The sequence below is a fragment of the Cyprinus carpio genome, chromosome B1 (genome assembly GCF_018340385.1).
Source record: "Cyprinus carpio isolate SPL01 chromosome B1, ASM1834038v1, whole genome shotgun sequence".
Lineage (NCBI taxonomy): Eukaryota > Metazoa > Chordata > Actinopteri > Cypriniformes > Cyprinidae > Cyprinus > Cyprinus carpio.
This window is the reverse complement of record NC_056597.1, coordinates 38342077-38360401: the sequence shown is the minus strand read 5'-3', so window position 1 is coordinate 38360401 and position 18325 is coordinate 38342077. Positions and strand designations below refer to the sequence as shown.

General features: G+C 35.6%; 1 protein-coding gene across 7 annotated transcripts in view; it reads left to right on the top strand.

Annotated features, from left to right (window-relative positions):
* Positions 1-18325, top strand: part of atp11a (ATPase phospholipid transporting 11A) — a 57179-nt gene that overhangs the window by 1455 nt on the left and 37399 nt on the right. The gene's annotated exons all lie outside the window — the stretch shown is intronic.

The following is an 18325-nucleotide window of genomic DNA, read 5'->3' as shown; positions in this document are numbered from 1 at the left end:
GGCTTAAAGGTTGAAATGCATGTTGTTTGTGCGTCAGTAAAAACATTGTTGCTCTACATTGTTTTATTATATAATCCAATCGTTTTCATAGACGTGTTCAGTCGATAGGTTACTGTATGTCATTACTACACAGATTAGATCTGCTTTTAAGCCACTTAGCGCTCAGTATACAGTCGGCAAGAGTGAATGCTAAACCAACTGTCCAAGCTGTTGGGGGTTAGAGAAAGATTTGCTCAGTAAATGAATCAAATAGTGTTGTCAAGATTCCTTAGTGGGTTAAACAGGTGGGCATGTCAGGGTTAAGGAGATTTTACAATAGAAAACAATGCAAAACCATACTAAATGTTGTAATAAATATGTTATACAAAAGTTTGAACAATATTTCAGTTTGTTTATGTTCTGTTTGTTGGTTGGTTGGTAGCTGAAATGGTGAAAAAGGCTTTGAAAAACCTGCATGAGTATTTAGTTCTCATCACTGAAGGCCATATGAATCTGTTATTCTGTAGTCTGTCACTGTATCAAGCTGACATGTGAACAGATGAGCAAAATCTCTTGTGCTGTCTAGACAGTCTGTAGAAAAGCTGATGAAAAGTGTGTGATAAACATGACGTGAGTAGTAATGGTTGTGTCATGTCACAAACACCTCTCACCTGTCTGTCTGTATGTTTGTGTTTTGTTTGCTCAGGTTTTACGGTAAACCGTGTAACACAAAGGGCTCAACAATAAGGGTGCGCTGATGAATGAAATGAATTTATCCTGAGGAAAAGTTTAAACTTTTATGAAAGTTAAATGCATGTCAGTTTTGCTTGGAAACAGGCAGTTTGTTTATCCCACGCTAACTGATCATTTAGAGAGAGCTGTGTCATGAGACCAGACTGAGTGTGTTAGTCACATGAATGTGTGTGTGTGTGTGTGTGTGTGTGTGTGTGTGTGTGTGTGTGTGTGTGTGTGTGTGTGTGTGTGTGTAAGATTGCCTGTGAAAAGCACAGTCCACCCCACTGCTCTTTGATCTAATGCATGGTAATGCAGGTTGGCAGAGTGAGAGGAGAAAGGCAAATGAGAGTACCGGGTAGACGAGAGATGGAGCGGGAGAAGGATGGAGAATGAGATGGGTCAGAGGAGATGAGAAACAAGTCCCTGTGCGGATTTGACTGGCTCAGACAACAAAGGAAGTGACAGTGGAATGATTTGCTTCCATCTGTAGTAGCGCTCACTTCCAGAGTCTGTCTGCTGAATGGGCATTTTCACTGTAGGAAGATAAATATGAAATGGAAATCTGAAACCTCTTTTAATATGCAAAGCTCATCATTTTTAGTTCAGCTAGAATTAGTTGGAAATATGGAAATTGTTGTCTGCTTTGAAGTCTGGAAGAATGTTTACTGTTTAAGAGAGAATAGATTAGTTTAGAATTTATAGTAAGCATGTCAGAATTATCAGTTGCAATCCCAATGCGCACATTCTTATTTAAGTTTTGTTTTAAGGTGTGGTGTGTGTGTGTTTTTTATTTTTTATTTTATTTTTTTTAGTATTCAAATTCTTAAAATACTTAATACATAAAATACAAAAAATATATAAACATTATTAACCAGTGGTTTCGGGGCAGGGTTTTTTTTTTGATCAACCAATCACAGACAGAGATAGTGTTTAAACAATCATTGAATTAAGTAATGTCTTACTGCTTAATGAATATGATCATGTACAACAATTGAAACGATATGCATCATTCCACAAAAAAGCTAACGTATATGTTTTCAGTAGAATTAAGATGGTTATTAAGAAAGAAATATAAAAAATTCAAAAAATATCTTAGCTCTCTTTCATATTGTAATTTTGGAAAAAAAAATTATACTAATCCGAATATAGCAAATGTACAGTTTTTAACTGATTTTTTTTACATTTCATAATACAGAAAAATGTTCTTTATATATAAACGGTACTTACAATTATTAACATTACAGAACAGGTTTCCAGTGCTTTATTACTGCACAAAAACGCAATTCCCAGCCATCACCGGCTTCTGAATAATTTCCAGCATTGGACAGGAAGTAGCATGACTGCCCATTTCCTGTCCCAGGAGGCTCTGAGGTAATTTGAGTTCTGTGTACAGAGGTAATCTCATTGTCTGTGGTAAGCATGCATCAGGAAAGACTTATTGGAAATCATCCTACATAAGCAGGAATATGATTCAGCTGGTCAGACAGTAAAACAACATGGAAAGTCACACCAAGCAAGTTCATACTGTACATAAATGTTTCTCTTTCCAACTATGACCATAATCAGCTGTAGACTAACTAGCATGAAGTCTTGGAGTAGAAGTATTATTATGTGATATGTAGGAATAACATACTACCATACAATTATTATTTCTGTTGTATGTGTAATTTCGATGCACAAATTAACCAGAAGTATTATTTGTTGTTATCTCTCTTTTCTTTTAAAATCTTTCTGAATTTATAAATGTGCATTGTAAGAAGAAAAAAACGTCAGTAGAAAATGCATAAGGTACTGATCATTTTCTGCATTTATCTGTTAATTTTATGGATATATACTTTAACCATAAAACACAACACAATGCAACTTGTAATTCAAAATACAGGGAAAACACCTTTGAAACCCTTTAATGGACTTTACTTAGAGTTTAAACTAAGATATGTTTACCTAAGACTGCATTTTGGGTAAAAATCTAATTGGTAAACAATTATCAGTTTTTATCTACTAAGATAACTGTAAATAAATCACAAAATCAAAATTGTAATGAGGCCAACAGTGTAACATACTGTTGTTGCATAATGCTTTGTTTCACATACTATTTTAAAACTATATTGTATGCAGTAAGCTTGCCAGTTATGTCAACCATAATAACATATTGCACTGATTTAAAACATGTTTACATGACTAACATTAATGGAGTTTAATGGTGCAAGCAACACATATTTTATCAATAAATCCAACCTGATGCAACACTTTAGAGCACATAATCCAACACAGTAAGTGCCAGCAACTCGCTGACCAAGCAACAAGAAATGAAACTATATCATTAAGACAACCATCAGTTTTATTTAAATAGTCTTAGCTTATGTCATTGTTTGTGCCTTTGGCTGGATAGTGACACCCACAACAAATCTGAGCAAACAGTATGTGGATATATTTACTGTATGTGTCTCTTATGATGGATCATGTTGGTTTAATAAAGCTAACAGCAGCAGATCAGGGTGATATTGCTAAAGGAACAGTTCATGCAAATGAACATTCTGTCATCACTTACTTCCCTTCATATCTTTGCAAACCAGTATGACTTTCTTCCATAGTGGGAGAATTGAATTTTTGTGTGGCGTTTTTAGAAGGTTTTAGACTGCTGAGGACTGCGGTATACTCATGCAGGCACGTACGCATGTTCACCATTCATCCTGTAAACAGTGGATGCTGACCTGTGAACCGTATCCTAGAAGGATTTGTTGGTAATCAATATGGATGATGAAATGATAATCATTATCCTCACGCTTGACATGTTCACCATAGTTCAACTGAAGTTTATGGTCTGCGCCTGTATTTACAGAGTTGAGAGCTGTGTTAAGAAACGACTAGAAGAATTTTGCCATACAAAGCTAAATGTGTTCTCACAAACTTATTTAGACTTTCCATTCGAGCGGCCTGCTGCATTCCATTCTGAGCAGCTGATAAGTGACAGCACACTGTCAGCCGAACACTGGTCCCTCAGGGTGTGTCAAACAGCAGCACCATGTGATTCTTTTCTAAGTAGAACGATCTAATGACTGGTGCTGTGGTCAAACATGATGTAATAATGCTGATGTTTGTTCCCCAGTGTAATTCTTACTGGATTTGCATTCAGTAAAGAAAAGAAAATGAAAAAAATGAGGGTTGGGGGGGTAATTGTAGACGTAGCTTCAGGATAGAAACATGGCTGTGTGTGTTTTTACCCTTAAAGAAAACTTAAAGGTCAGAAAGGCATGGTAATGTTTTGACAGAGTTGTCACTTTCCATAAAAAAATAAAAATGTCAACTTATCTCTCCTCTCTCAAGCAGAAAATAGTGTGATGCATTTAGCACAATATAACAGGCACTCTTTCGCTTTTTTCCTCCACCATCACAATTTCACAATTTAAAAAAAAAAAATGCCTACAGCATATTCCACCCAAAACAAAACAAAAATGATTTTATTTTAGATAGTTGTTGTATGCATATTTTGGTGGATGAAATATACCATGGACATGATTTAAAAGTTTAACATTTCACCCCTAAGACTATAGTGTAGAGACAATTGCATTTGCGAGAGAAGGTCTTGAGTTTGGAGTTTTTGGGTGTAACCCTGTTTAGGCTCACTTCAGCTGTCCAAGAACCAACATGCTGTGACAAGCAGAGAATGTTGTTCACTCGTTAGGAAGGGAATTTTTCCTTTTTTCTAGGGGTTGGGGGTCTAAATGATTTTTCTAAGTAATATTAGATTTATTTTAAAATGCTGATGCATTTTCAAAGTTCTTTTAATGTTCTCTGAGATTCTTGAAGCTTTCTTCATGCATGTCTATGTCTACTGTAAATCAGGATAAGGACAGGCTAATCATACCTCTGCACGAAGCCACTGTAAATGCCCTTTATGATAAAAACATGTTGTAGACCTTCTGCTTCCATATAAAGTACCGTAGCTCTTGAGGGCTTACCGCACTCTTAATGCAACAGAGGAAAGAGCCACTGGAATAATGGCCTATTGATGGCTGTGAAATTGAATTGTGCTTGTTAAAAGAACACAAGACCCTCCACTCGATAGCAATAGAGAAGTCTGAATGCTACTGAATGGGCAGGTATTTATTTGAAAGAGGACTTCGGGCATTACATTCAGCTTTAAGATAGGTGGAGTGGAGTAGGAAAGAAAGGATTGGTTTGAAATAACCTTCACTGGATCTAAAAGTTACATATTTGATATAGATGTTTTTTTTTTCCAACTATTTCTTTTAATCTTTGGAAATGTTATCCTGTTTACAACTAAATGTAAATGAAAAATGAATCTGTCATAATGACTTCAAAGATCTGTGTATCTGCCAGCCCTTCTCGAGACATCCTGCATGCTCGCACAGAAGATGTGTAGAAATGATGTTTCGTTTGAGTTATTCAACAGACATTCTTTGCTGAGTCAGACTGTCTTTGTATAAAAGGGTTGTTGAGTTTACGCAGTGTACCCATAGATTGAAGGAAGCATTTACAAGGGCTTAAATCCAGGTGTCCCTGCCTTCTGGGAATGGAAATTCATGTTGCACTTGTTCCTTTGCTGACCTGAGATCAGTTTAACAGTCCTTCTGATCACAGTTTTCGGTAAAGGATGGACAAACTAGTCCCAGAACAGTGTGAAAAGGAATATTTTAGTTAAGAGTCCTGATTACATCATTTCTTTAGGCCATGTTTTTTTGTTGTTGTTATTGTTGTTAATTTTTTTTTAATTATTATTTTATTATTTATTTATTTTTAGGGCTGACTTTACATTTATAATCTTTAAAGGTCCATTTTTTTAAACCAATAGCCTGGAATTAACAATAATGATTTTTTGCTGAAATGAATTTGGCCTGGTAGATTAAAAGAGCTATTTTTAGCATGAAATGGGCATTTGGCTTTTCGCAGATGTCCAGATGGAAGTTTTATGAACATGAAGCATAAAAGAGTGTTTTAATATATACCTTAATCTATCAAAAACCACTTTCTAACCTTCACCTGTCCTCGTTCACTTTTTCTTTTCATCCCATGGAACCATCACTAAAAACATTGAAAGCTCTAAATGAGATTAACAGGAGACAGGAGAGTTCAGCAGAGCGAGCTGCCAAAAGTTCTGGTCATGTGACCTCACCCCTGTCTGATCCCATAAGACCCCAGGTGGTAAAAACCAGGCCAGGAAGGCACACAGAGATTTATCTGAATAGGAATTTTGGGTATTTATATTAAAGGGGTCATATGACGTTGCTAAAAAGAACATTATTTTGTGTATTTGGTGTAATGCAATGTGTTTATGTGGTTTAAGGTTCAAAAAACACATTATTTACCACATACTATACATTATTGATTCTCCTCTATGCCCCGCCTTTCTGAAATGCGTAGATTTTTACAAAGCTCATCGTTCTGAAAAGTGAGGTGTACACTGATTGGACAGCTATCCAGTGTGTTGTGATTGGCCGAATGCCTCAAGCGTGTGACGGAAATGTTACTCCCCTTAACACCGTGATGCTGTGTGTCGACGAGACAAAACCAATAAAACCCATTACAAACAAGGCATTTGTTGCATCCAGTGGGGACATAATTACTGATTATAATGACTTATACTGTCTTTTTATGCGATGCGTATCGCGCTGTGTAAACCTATAACCATGTCTGCATTTGTGATTGGAGAAACGACAAACAACAAGCTCTAACAGTTACTCTACACTGCTCAAAATTCAGGTTTGAATCATCAGTGGCAAATCCTTTACATATGAAAACATACTTACAGACTGTGTGCCAGAAGCGCCAGACTGTCCTTGCAAAGTTAGAATTGCCCCACTTTATAGAAACAGACACCGGCATTGTAGGCTACTCTCACAGGAAACAGTCCTTCTCCTCCGCAAAATGCGCTGCACACATCTGAATATTTGGGTTGAACTGTTCTGGAACAGTGTTGTAATTACAACTTAACCACTGATTTCTAGTTGTGTCCTCTTTTGGAAGACCAAACAAAGTAGTTTTGCTTTCACAAGGAAACACAGCGTTTCCACAACATGGCGGCGGAGGCAACAGCGAGAATAAAAGTTACGCCTTCTTTCTTTGCGTGAACATTTGGGCGGCATTATGCAAATCTTCCCACATCGTGATGTAGACATGTGGGGGCGTGTTAGAATGAGCCTTTCCAGGTAGGAGTGGTTGACTCTTTTATAAAGAATATCTTTTTGGATTTGAGACTTTGCAACTTTACAGATCTTCTTTTTGCACCAAGAGCTTGTAACACTCCAAAGAGAAAGGAAAAATTGAAATCGCATCATATGACCCCTTTAAATATTGGGTTTTGTAGGACCTGTGTTTGTACTGAAAGGTTTTGTCTGTCTACACCAGCAGAGCTATTTGAACCGAATGAAGGGCCGAAATAGGCAATAGACTGATAAGATTGCCAATCAAGAAAGCTGCTATCATCTCACTGCTCTTCAGACATTCTGCGTACGTGTGTGTATCAGTCCGACACAAGCGGTCCTTGTCTAAGTGACTCCCAAATGGAGCTTGTGACATACTGTGGAACGGGGATCTACAAAACTAAACATAAGGCATGGAAACTGACAGGACAAAATGGACTATTTGGCCTGTCACGATAACAACTTTTTGTTGTGCGATAAATAATTGCGATATCATTGACATTTTAAAGACCATTTTATGCCACTGAATATATAATCATAATGTAACAACATAATAATGCAAGAAGGCCTACACGCTTCCAAATGACAAAAAATGTTTAATTTTTAAGAATATTTAGATCATGGAAATTAAGTATCAAAAATATTAGATACCTTAAAAAACTTGAATAAATAGTAAATAAACATTTTCTAACAAAAAGTGCAAAGTAACAAGTCCAAAAACAGAAAAATGCACAGAGAACGTATATGGAGATTTTTCTGTCTGCAGATTTTTCCCAGACCTTCTTTTCTCTGTAAATTAAGGGTGCACACTATTGCTGAAAAACACAATCACTACTTAGCAGTCAGATGTCCGTATGCACAAAGGCACAGATCCCTAATCAAGATCATATCTGCAGATTCAACTTTTTTTGTAGAAGCATTTTTTTAAATTTGAACTACAGTAGCACCTCATGACTACACGTTACGGATAAGAAGCTTTAAAAGACACAGGCGCAAGTGGAATGTAAAAAACATGGTGATATTAAATTTTAAGTGAATATAATTTACAATATATTTATACACAAAAAATAATATAAGTCATGTACATATCTTGCGCGATAAGTCCATATATTGATTATTGCGACAGGCCATTAACAGTGTGACCCAGTGACTTCCAGTTCCCAAGAGACCTGTGCTATATCTTGTGATAATGAGAAAGGAAACAAAACGACACACTTTGTAACACAGTATTCCCAAGTGACTCTCCACATGTTCTGATGATGTACTGCCTGCTTTATGCAGGCCAGGTGAAAGAAAAATAGGAAAGTAGATAACAGTAACACCAAAGCCAAACAGTCCAACTGTGCTCAATTACTCATGCAAAGACTATCACGTCAACACACTCACGGACTGCATCTGTATGAAGCTACAGTAATATGTTCTTTCTTTAGGTTGGAGTGGCATTTAAAGTGCTATATTGTCAAAGAGCACTTTTTAGTCTTGTGATTAAAAAAAAAATGCAAGGCAGTGGTTTTTAAGTTCCCTGGTTTGGCTAACCAGGGAACTTAAAGATTTACCCAATCATGTATCAACCATGTATCGTATGTATGTATTTATAAATTTATTTATTGTATGTAAATATATTTCTTATATATAGTATTTATATATATTTACAGATACAGTAGATAAATAGAAAGACAGACAGATAGATAGATGAATGGCTTTTTATACATGCATGCATTGCTATTTTATAATGTTTTTCAGTGTAAACATGTCCAGATTTTAACCACTATACCCCTCCAACCCACTGCATTTGTTGTTTAAGAAGCAATGTTACATGTAAAGATGGCAGTTCCTTTAAATTTCTCCACCTATCTGGCTGGATTATGAAGACTAACATGTTTGTCTGTCTTCCTGCTGGTTTGTTTAATTATATATGAGATCAAAGTCACAGATGAAGTCATGTTATTAACATACCCAGGACTCATGATGATTACAAGATTAGTACTCCCTGTGAGGGGGCTACTTCATGAGCACAGGCTAATTAGCTGGGCGCCATGCTGCCTACTAGAGCTCTCTACAGCGAGGAAAAGTTGATTTAGTGATCGCAGAGCCTCACTTGTTGCAATTTGCATAGTACATCAGATTATAGAATTATAAAGATTGCTGTTGAAGAATCAGAAATTAAAAAAAAATAAAAATAAGAGCAGTTACCTGCTGTATAGTTCACCCAACAATGAAAATATCTGTCATAATTTACTCACCCTTGTTCCAAACCTGTATTACTTTCTTTCTGACTTTCTTTCTTATATTGAGCATAAAACCAAACTTAACAGTTGCTGGACCAGCAGCTGTTTATAAAATGACATGGAAAATAAGATTTATATTTTGGTAGTCAAGCAGAGATAGAAGATGAATTTTCTATTGTAGGCATCCACTGTTGCCAGATCTTTCCTTAAGAATCAAGTCTTGTAAAGGCATATGTCCAACACAGTTGGCCGTCTTTGCACTTGTAGGAGCACCACTCACTTGAAAAATATAAAGCTTGCTGGATAAGAAGGTTTGAAGGAAAATGCTGTCATACTTTCCTTACATTTACTTTCCTTACATTTTCCTTATATTTACATGGGGAAGTCGTGGCCTAGTGGTTAGAGAGTTTTACTCCTAACCCTAAGGTTGTGGGTTTGAGTCTCGGGCCGGCAATACCACGACTGAGGTGCCCTTGAGCAAGGTACTGAACCCCCAACTGCCGCAGCGTAAATGGCTGCCCACTGCTCCGGGTGTGTGTGTTCACTGTGGTGTGTGTGCACATTGGATGGGTTAAATGCAGAGCACGAATTCTGAGTATGGGTCACATCACTTTCACTTTTTCACTTTTTAACTCCCCTCATTTGAGTACATGCTATGACCGTGGGCCATTTCTTCAAAGGAGCTCACAGGAAGCACGAGCATTGCTTTATTAAGAGTTGGTAAATTAAACCAAACCTCATGAGAGCACCTGGCTTTTTTCAGCAGCTCCATTTGCCAGCATGGCACATTAATGAATAGAGGGATAATAGTTGACGCCGTCTGTGACTCTTAGTGACGCCAAGAGAATGTGCTGATTTAGACTCCAGAATTACTCAAGATTAACTGGTGGTATTGCGTATGATGATGGTATTTGTCTTATTCCTCCATGGGATATTTGATACCATGTTGCAGTTCCTTAAGAACACAATCCATTCTTTTGAGTGGCCATTTATTGTTTTGACAATCATAAGTTGTAATGGATGAGAATATTAAAGGGCTATCATTACCAGAAAGCGCCTGTGGTCAGTTTAAATTGGAAGCTGCTTTCTTCTGTGGCTGAATACTAATGCTGGTGGGTAGACGTGTACAGGGTCATCATGACCATCACATTTAATATCCTTGACCCATCTGACCGACTTTAGGCTTTAGTTTACCTAGTAAGCACTGTCGTATGCAGTACTGTTTCTAAAAATAAAGCTTCTTTCTTGGCATCTGTGGTTCTGTGAAGAATTTTTAGGATCCATGGACGAAAGGTTCTTTGTAGTGAAAAATGGTTCTGTAGATGATTAAATTGTTCTTCACACTAAATAAATGGTTCTTTTAAGAACTGTTCACTGTTCAACCTTTGAGGACCCAAAAATGGTTCATTTATGTCATTGTCGCAAAAAACTCTTATTTTTAGGAGTATACTGTTGAAAATATTCATATGTACGAACAGGTATCCTGAATATTTAAGGCTCAGCAGAATCTTGTTCTATTGACCTATTTTTCTTCCCTAGGGGAATTTGAGGGCCCAAAGATAGATAGAGATGTTAACACTTTTGGATATTTGCTTGCGGATCTTCTTGTATCTCGCACAGGAAAGTATCAACTGTTTCACTCTGTATCTCATCTTAGGCAGAATTTTCTGAACTATGTGAGCTGAAGACGAGCAAAGAGGTTGGTTAAAGCAACAGCCGGATCAAGCGTTGTGTAACATTAAAATCACACAGGGAAAAGCCTTTAATGGGCACAGCCAGGACCTCATAAGACCCCACAAGCCTTTGAGTCTCTGGATGATAAAGCATGTGAATGAAGACATTTCTTCGAACTGACGAACAGGTTGAGAGAGTTCATAGTGGTTTCATTCTGAACTGGAGGATTAAGCCACTCTATTAATGTTAGTCTGAGAAGAAACTGCCCTTCATTGTATTACATAGTACGGGTGAGTTCCATCGAAGGCTCAACAGTATAATGAGAATAATGGGAAACTATAACAGTATAAAAGTCTACATAATAACAGTAGAGATTCTCTTAAGGAGGAGTACTACTCCTATTATACACTCTTAAAAATAAAGGTGTGTCACGATGTCATAGAAGAACCTTTTTGTCTAAATGTTTCCTTAATCTTTACATCTGAAGAACCTTTCTGTTTCACAAAAGGTTTTTTGTGGTGATTCTTCAGATTATACAAAAGTAAGAAAGAGCTGGTTCTTTAAAGAGACTTTGACTGAATGATTCTTTGTGGAGCCATAAATGGTTCCTCTATGGCATTGCTTTCAAGAACCTTTTGAAGCACCTTTATTTTTAAGAGTGTATTTATATTTATGCAGCTGTCTTAGGGAAAAATTGCTTCACATAAGTTAATATGTGACTGACAAGGAAGCCTAAAGTTGGAAGCAAAGATACAGAGCAGTATAGACTTTAATTTTACTACAGTTGTTGTAAAAATATTAATTGGTAACTTATATATATATATATATATATGCCATATATATATATATATATTAACAATATATGGAACAACCACTGGAACATTTATGAGCTGAAAATTGTATACTCACGAGCTAGACTACTGACCATCAGCACGAGTAGGAGTTTGTACAACAGTTCACATACAAGAGCTCTGTCTTTTAGAATCAAATGGCTTGAGGGTGTATAACTGATATCTTAAAGTCTTCTCAGCTTTCCTTTACTCTCTTCTATAAAGGTGCATGTTATGTAATGTCTGCCTGGGACTTTCAGAAATGTTTATTTTAATTTTTTTACAGAGTCTTAAATTGGACATCTTATGTTTTATTCAGTTGCAGGGAGCAGATGCACTGACCATTCTCATATTCTGTAATTCACATATCTATTATCAGCGTATGGACACATGAGAACATTCTGCGGCAGTCCATGTTAAACACTGCTGTGTAATGGTAGATTTCTGCCATACGCTAAGCTTACTGAAAGTCACTGGCAGGTAGAGGAAGCAGACAGATTATGTAACACCCGTTTTTTTTGCAGGAAGATCAAAGCTGAAGCTGTATCACTGGTTGCATGGGAATTTAATGGGATGAAGCTGAGCAAGCTCAATTGTGGTGTTACCTGACTGAAGGCACTGATGTGAAAATATAACTTTATGCAACAGCTCATTTTATATTTATGCAGGAAGTGTTTATGCTGATGTATTAGGGAGCATCTTCATCAAATGTGCATGAAAACACCATTAGAGTGCAGAATATGTGAATAAACAGGAAGAAATGATAATCAGATTTGTGGTGGTATTGTAGTCAGCTTGATGGATAGATAATAAACTGCTCTTTTCTGTTTACAATAGAATCATTCTATGAAACTCATACCTTTTGATAAGGAGATTTTTAAAACAATTTGTTTGTAGGAATTTTAAAATCTGTCAGAAAAATCATTTGTTTTTAAAGTGTTAATAAGTTGCTCTTTCTGTTTCAATTCAAGTTGATATATTTTAATACATGCTGGAATATTAATATGACTTGAAAAAAAGTGTCAGGGTTGACAATTTAGAGTATGAAATTACAATCCTTCTGCTCAAGGTTGTGAAACTACAATATGCTTCTTTGAATGAGGATTTTATGCTTCAATTATTAGTTGCATCAAAACTTAAGACAAAGTAATAACAAGTGAATATTTGATTTATCCTTGAAGCTGTCACTTCTTAAAAGGATGATGATGTCATTATGATTTTATTTTTATTATTTTTATGTAAGATTATAACTTTAAAAGGGGGAAATGATCATGGTACACAACTTTGAGTCTTATTAATAATACACTGATAACTAAAATGTGTTATATGCAGTGTGTATATATAGATTTATTGATGAACAATAGATAGATAGATAGATAGATAGATAGATAGATAGATAGATATTTAATTGTTGAAGAACATACTTTTTACAGAAATAACTGTGTAGATTTGTTTAGAAGTAGATTTGTGTAGAAGTTTTCAGTATGCACTGGTGAAAAGATTTCTCAACCAGTGAATCGACAAATCCGGTTAACTCTCTCAACCTTCTTTTCATCTGTTTTTCCTCTGGGTTCACAGTGGGGGCAAGAGTGAATTATTCCTCTGCAGTGTGCTGTCAATTACAAACCTATGGCTCCATTTTTCAATTAGCTGGAACGCAGGATCCCTGGCTGAGATGAGCTGAACATTGATCCTCGTCTGAATCTCGTTTGCTTCTGAAGAAACATCAGTATGTTCTTTGTGCTTTAGTTACACTTTAAACACTGTTATCTTTTGGTCCAACACACACTCACATAAATGCATTATTTAATAAGTAAATACATTTATTCATGACTATTTGTTAGTTGGAATTGGTTGAATTCTCAGGAAGCTTGTATAAGTGAAGATGATAGAAGAAGGACAGTTGGGTGCTGTTTTTAAACACTAAATGGTTACTTGAGAAAAGATGACATCAGGAAACACTAAATGGTTACTTGAGAAAAGATGACATCAGGTGGATGACTGGAATTCATAAAAAAATAGTAAAATAGTTAGTCATGTTCTGTTTATTTCCCATCTTCACTCTTCCATCAGAATCCATTAGTTGTAGTATACCGTATACATAAAATACACAATATGATCTTTAAAGCTCTATGGCTATAGAACTTTGCGTATGTGTGGATTAGTGTGTGTAAAGTCATTATACTGCAAAGAAGTGAGGCCTAGCAGAGCTTCTATATGACTCATTTGGTAAATGGGTTAATTAGAGTGACTCACTTAATGTGAGGTTAATGATAAAAGTGCTTGCTGTAGGTCAGGACCACCGCACCGAGAGCTTGTGAACACCCTGAGAGACTGTATATCCTATACATTCAATTCCTCACACTCCCGAGTCAGATCAAGAAAGGGTCCCTCCTGTCCTTATAATATACTGTTAAGTATATGTGTGAAAGAAAAACTTATTTCTGGTCATCAAAACAATATAATATATACAGTGATTCAATGTACATTATGTATATTATCAAAAAAAAGTAGGAGTGCATAAGAAGTGATCATTTTATTTTTCTTGACATATCCTTGAAATCTATATGGCTTTATGCTTCATTGTATTTTATATGAAATTGCCAGACAGACAATGCATTAACATTTATTGATTTGTTTTGGCAAGTACTATGACATCAATCTATAGATCCTGGGTACTATTAATAACAGCCATCATGTGATCATCATATGTGTGTGTTTCAGCCACACATTGATTATTTTGTGGGGTTGAGAGATAAGATTTAATATTTTAAGTGATCAATATACTATAATTCAGTAATTAACTAAGCTACACATCTGGTCTAGTGTTTAAGTGATCATTCTTCTATAATTCTCTAATACGCTAGATATATGGACTCTCACTGTTTAACATACCACTCACCCATCAAGAGAGTGCTACACATCTGGTCTATTCTATGATCTGAAAAAGGGGCTATAAACATCTGTTTAATCTGTACAAATACACAAAAGAGACCTACAAATCCTCAATAAACTGCTACACATCTTAACTAACTTTAAGGCTCTGGTAAGGGGCTATAAACATCTGTTTAATCTGTACACAGACAGACAAGAGATGCAAACACGCCCTCCTGTGCTTTCCCACGCTTGGCCACATGATGGATCAGGTTTTTTAGGGTTTGTGACCAATGCATGTCAAATAGATGACCTTTTGGTCATGGGCTTCAAACTTCTTATTTAATTTGATCTTGTGTTATGTTTGGAAAAAGTCTAAAATGTTTGTTAAAATATTTCTAGTGGACTCATGTTTATGATCTCTGCTGGATAAAGGAGTTTTTTTCTGAGGACAAACTGGGGTTTATGTCTTATTCCTCTCATCGCGAAGCAAAACAGTATTATTGTTCGTTGCTATTTCTGTTGTGTGGGCGTATTCAAAAGCTGCGCGCTTCAGTTGCGCGTTCATTTTTTTAGAATTATTGTTTTCTTCCACATAATAATTAAAAGTTCCATCATCCAACAACAACAGTCTTATTTATAAGATCAGCGCAACATTCTTTTCTGTCTGAATAATAGTTTGTTCAGGATACAAAAAAAAAGTAACTATCATTGTCAACTAAAACTGAATTATGATATACTGTTATATATTAACATTTTATTTATATAAATTTTTTTATAACTAAAAAAATCTTATTTAAATAAATTCTTCCAATAATAATTAAACATTCCGTCATCTAACAATAACATTTTATTTATATAAATTTTTTTGTGTCTGAATAATAGTTTGTTCAGGAAATAACTATCATTGTCAACTAGAATTATGATATACTGTATATATAATTAATTACATTTTTGTTGTTGTTATTTATTGTTATATTAATTTGCTTATTTATATACTTATTGTTTTAATAATACTTGTATGATAATTGCAAGTTTCCAACAACAACAATAATTGTTGTTATCAAAGTACCTTAGACTAACAACAATTAAACTTTTTTTGGTCATTTTCTGCTTTCCATTTACTGCTTAACATGCTGATACACAAAGACAGGTACATTTTACTCTAATGGATACTAACTCCAGGCCTCTAAATATTTTATGTGCACATGTAGCACATTGGCCTGGCGTTCCCACCTGAGATGGCATAGACCAGTGAAGGAGTCCTGATGTTTAAATGGCAATTGGGTTCTATTAGAGACAGTTGAGATTAAGCTTGATGAGAGAAGAACATTATGGCATTCAAGTCTAGAAGCTTCCAGACCTCTCTGCTCTCTTCCGGGGGCGGAAGTAGCTAACAGATGGAGTGCATTTGAGAGCAAGTGTAGCGTTTACCATAGATACACCTCCACCAGCAACAGCGTGAATCCCGGTCAGCAAGTGAGCGTAGCATGTTCGCCACAGATGGCCAGTGTTGTTGTTTTTTGCAGATTTTTATAAATTTGCTTGCCAGTCTTTCTTGTATATTTCCTAAAGAAACATTTATACTAGTTATGAGTACCCCCCCCCCAATGAATCAGTCAAATTGGTTTGGAAAATGGTGAATGATTCATTAGCAAACTGATTTGCATAAAAAAGTGCTTATCCAAAAGACTGGAAAAATTATAGAAATACAGTGGGAGTTTCTTAAAGGTACATTAGCACAAAACAGCCTTTCATTTTAAGGGGCAGAGAAAATGGTTGTACAAAACTAAATTATGTTGCAATAAGTAATCAGAAGCATAAAAGTTTATACATCAGCAACAGACTAAGAAGCTATAACAATTTGGGTAGCATTTTTGGATAGTGTCTTATAGGATCCTGGAGTTGTTTACGGCACACATTTTCTCCCTGTTGCCCTGTTCCTTGGCTAGGGGCTGATTGTTTGGCCTGTTGACAACTCTATTAATCTCAGTCCTGTACGGGCCTGTCCACCTCCCCCCAAAAAAACTATTTTTAAAAGCCTTTTGTGATGTAAAATGTTGTTAACCTTAAGGACAAGCTGACTGGACAAGCATGATAGCTCTTATCGCTAGCTACAATGTGGACAATCCATGAATTATACACAAGTGTTTAGCAAATGTTACCAGAGCTACCACTGCATCAATAGCCAGGATGTGTGTGGGTTGTGTTAGAACGGCTGTATTTCAGTCATCCTCGCTCTGCTTATCAGTGGGTGAGATAAAATACGTGCAGCTCTGGTTTTTTGTGGTTTGGTCAAGAGCTGATTCAAGAACAGACTCTTATACCTGAATCCTTCCTACACCATTAACAGAGCCACGACAAAAGCATTTCACTTTCTTTTTTATGTTTGTTTACTGTATTCATGCTGAAATTACAGATGAAAAGCCCTTCACTTTGTTGATGGATTTTGTGAATTAAACGAAAGACTTTGACCATTGTTAATCTTATGTAAATTTTACTGTTTGATCTAGGGACACGCTATTTATAATTATTAAATGATATTGGACATTTAATTGTATGCTGTTATTATGTATTATTATTACATAATTTATTATAATTTATTTTTCTGTCCCTATTTTTACATTTTACTGTAGCACACTTAAAGTTAATCTTTAAAAACTTTAAAGACAATTTAATAATTTAATGTAGTTATTTTATTTTTTTTAAATGAAACATTTTAATATTAGCCATTAATCAGTTATCAGACATAATATGGAAATAATTATCAGCTTTTCGGTATAGGCCACAATTAAAATTTCTGCCATAAAATTCATAGAAATCCTCCATGACCCCGTCTTTGTCTCTGGTGACCAGGAGGATGGGAACATCTGCCATAGTGCCTTTCAGTGCTTCTACTGACTCATATCAATTATTAAATAATGCATTATTTCATCTATCCTTCTATCTTTATATTACTTGACTTTACTTTACTTTAGAGAGGCTAAAAGCATCTCTTTCTCTTTCTTACATAATCGCTGAAGCTATCTGGATTCCCTCTGTGCACTCTTATATGCAGAGAACATGTAGACAGATGGATACAAACAAACCCTATATTCCTGGTTCTCTCAGTTGGCAAAGACAATGATAATGCAAGATAAAAAAGAGGATATATTGGCTTTTTTCACTCACATGGGCAACACTCACACAAGCCTTATTTATAGAAAAAATGTATTGTGTATTTCTTATGCAATATGCATTAGATAGATAAAGCACACAATATACAAGTGTTACTATGAAGGTGTGATATTTTTCCACACATACAGTAATATAATAATTTCCCATGATAAAATAATTCAGGCATAAATGATGTGCTTATAATTCTTTAGAAAATAATAATTGTTTTGGGGGAAAAAAAGCACAAACAAACCATTGTTTTTCCTTTCTGTGGTTTTCTTTTATCTAAATACATTCCAGTGAGTATTAATTTAGGAGACATTGTTGCTGTCTTTCTAAGTGACAGTCCTACTGGTGCAACCTGGGGTTAAGTGTTCAGTCCTTAAAGGGTTCAGCTTTTACCACTATAAAAACCCATTACATCTTTGTTGTAAAATCCAATCATTGATTTTATAAAACAGATCAGGATTAGAAATAGGTTTAATGTGATCACACACAGACAACTCTGTAATGCACTCTTCAATCCAGACATATTTAAAAGCTAAAATCTGATCAATGGCAGAACCACATTCACAGTCCCCTTTCAGCTGCATTGAACTACTGTGGTTCCCTATTGATATTTCACTCGTACTGCGTCTGCTAAAGATGCTATGGGAAAAAGCCTTTTTCTCCTGAACTGAAGCCT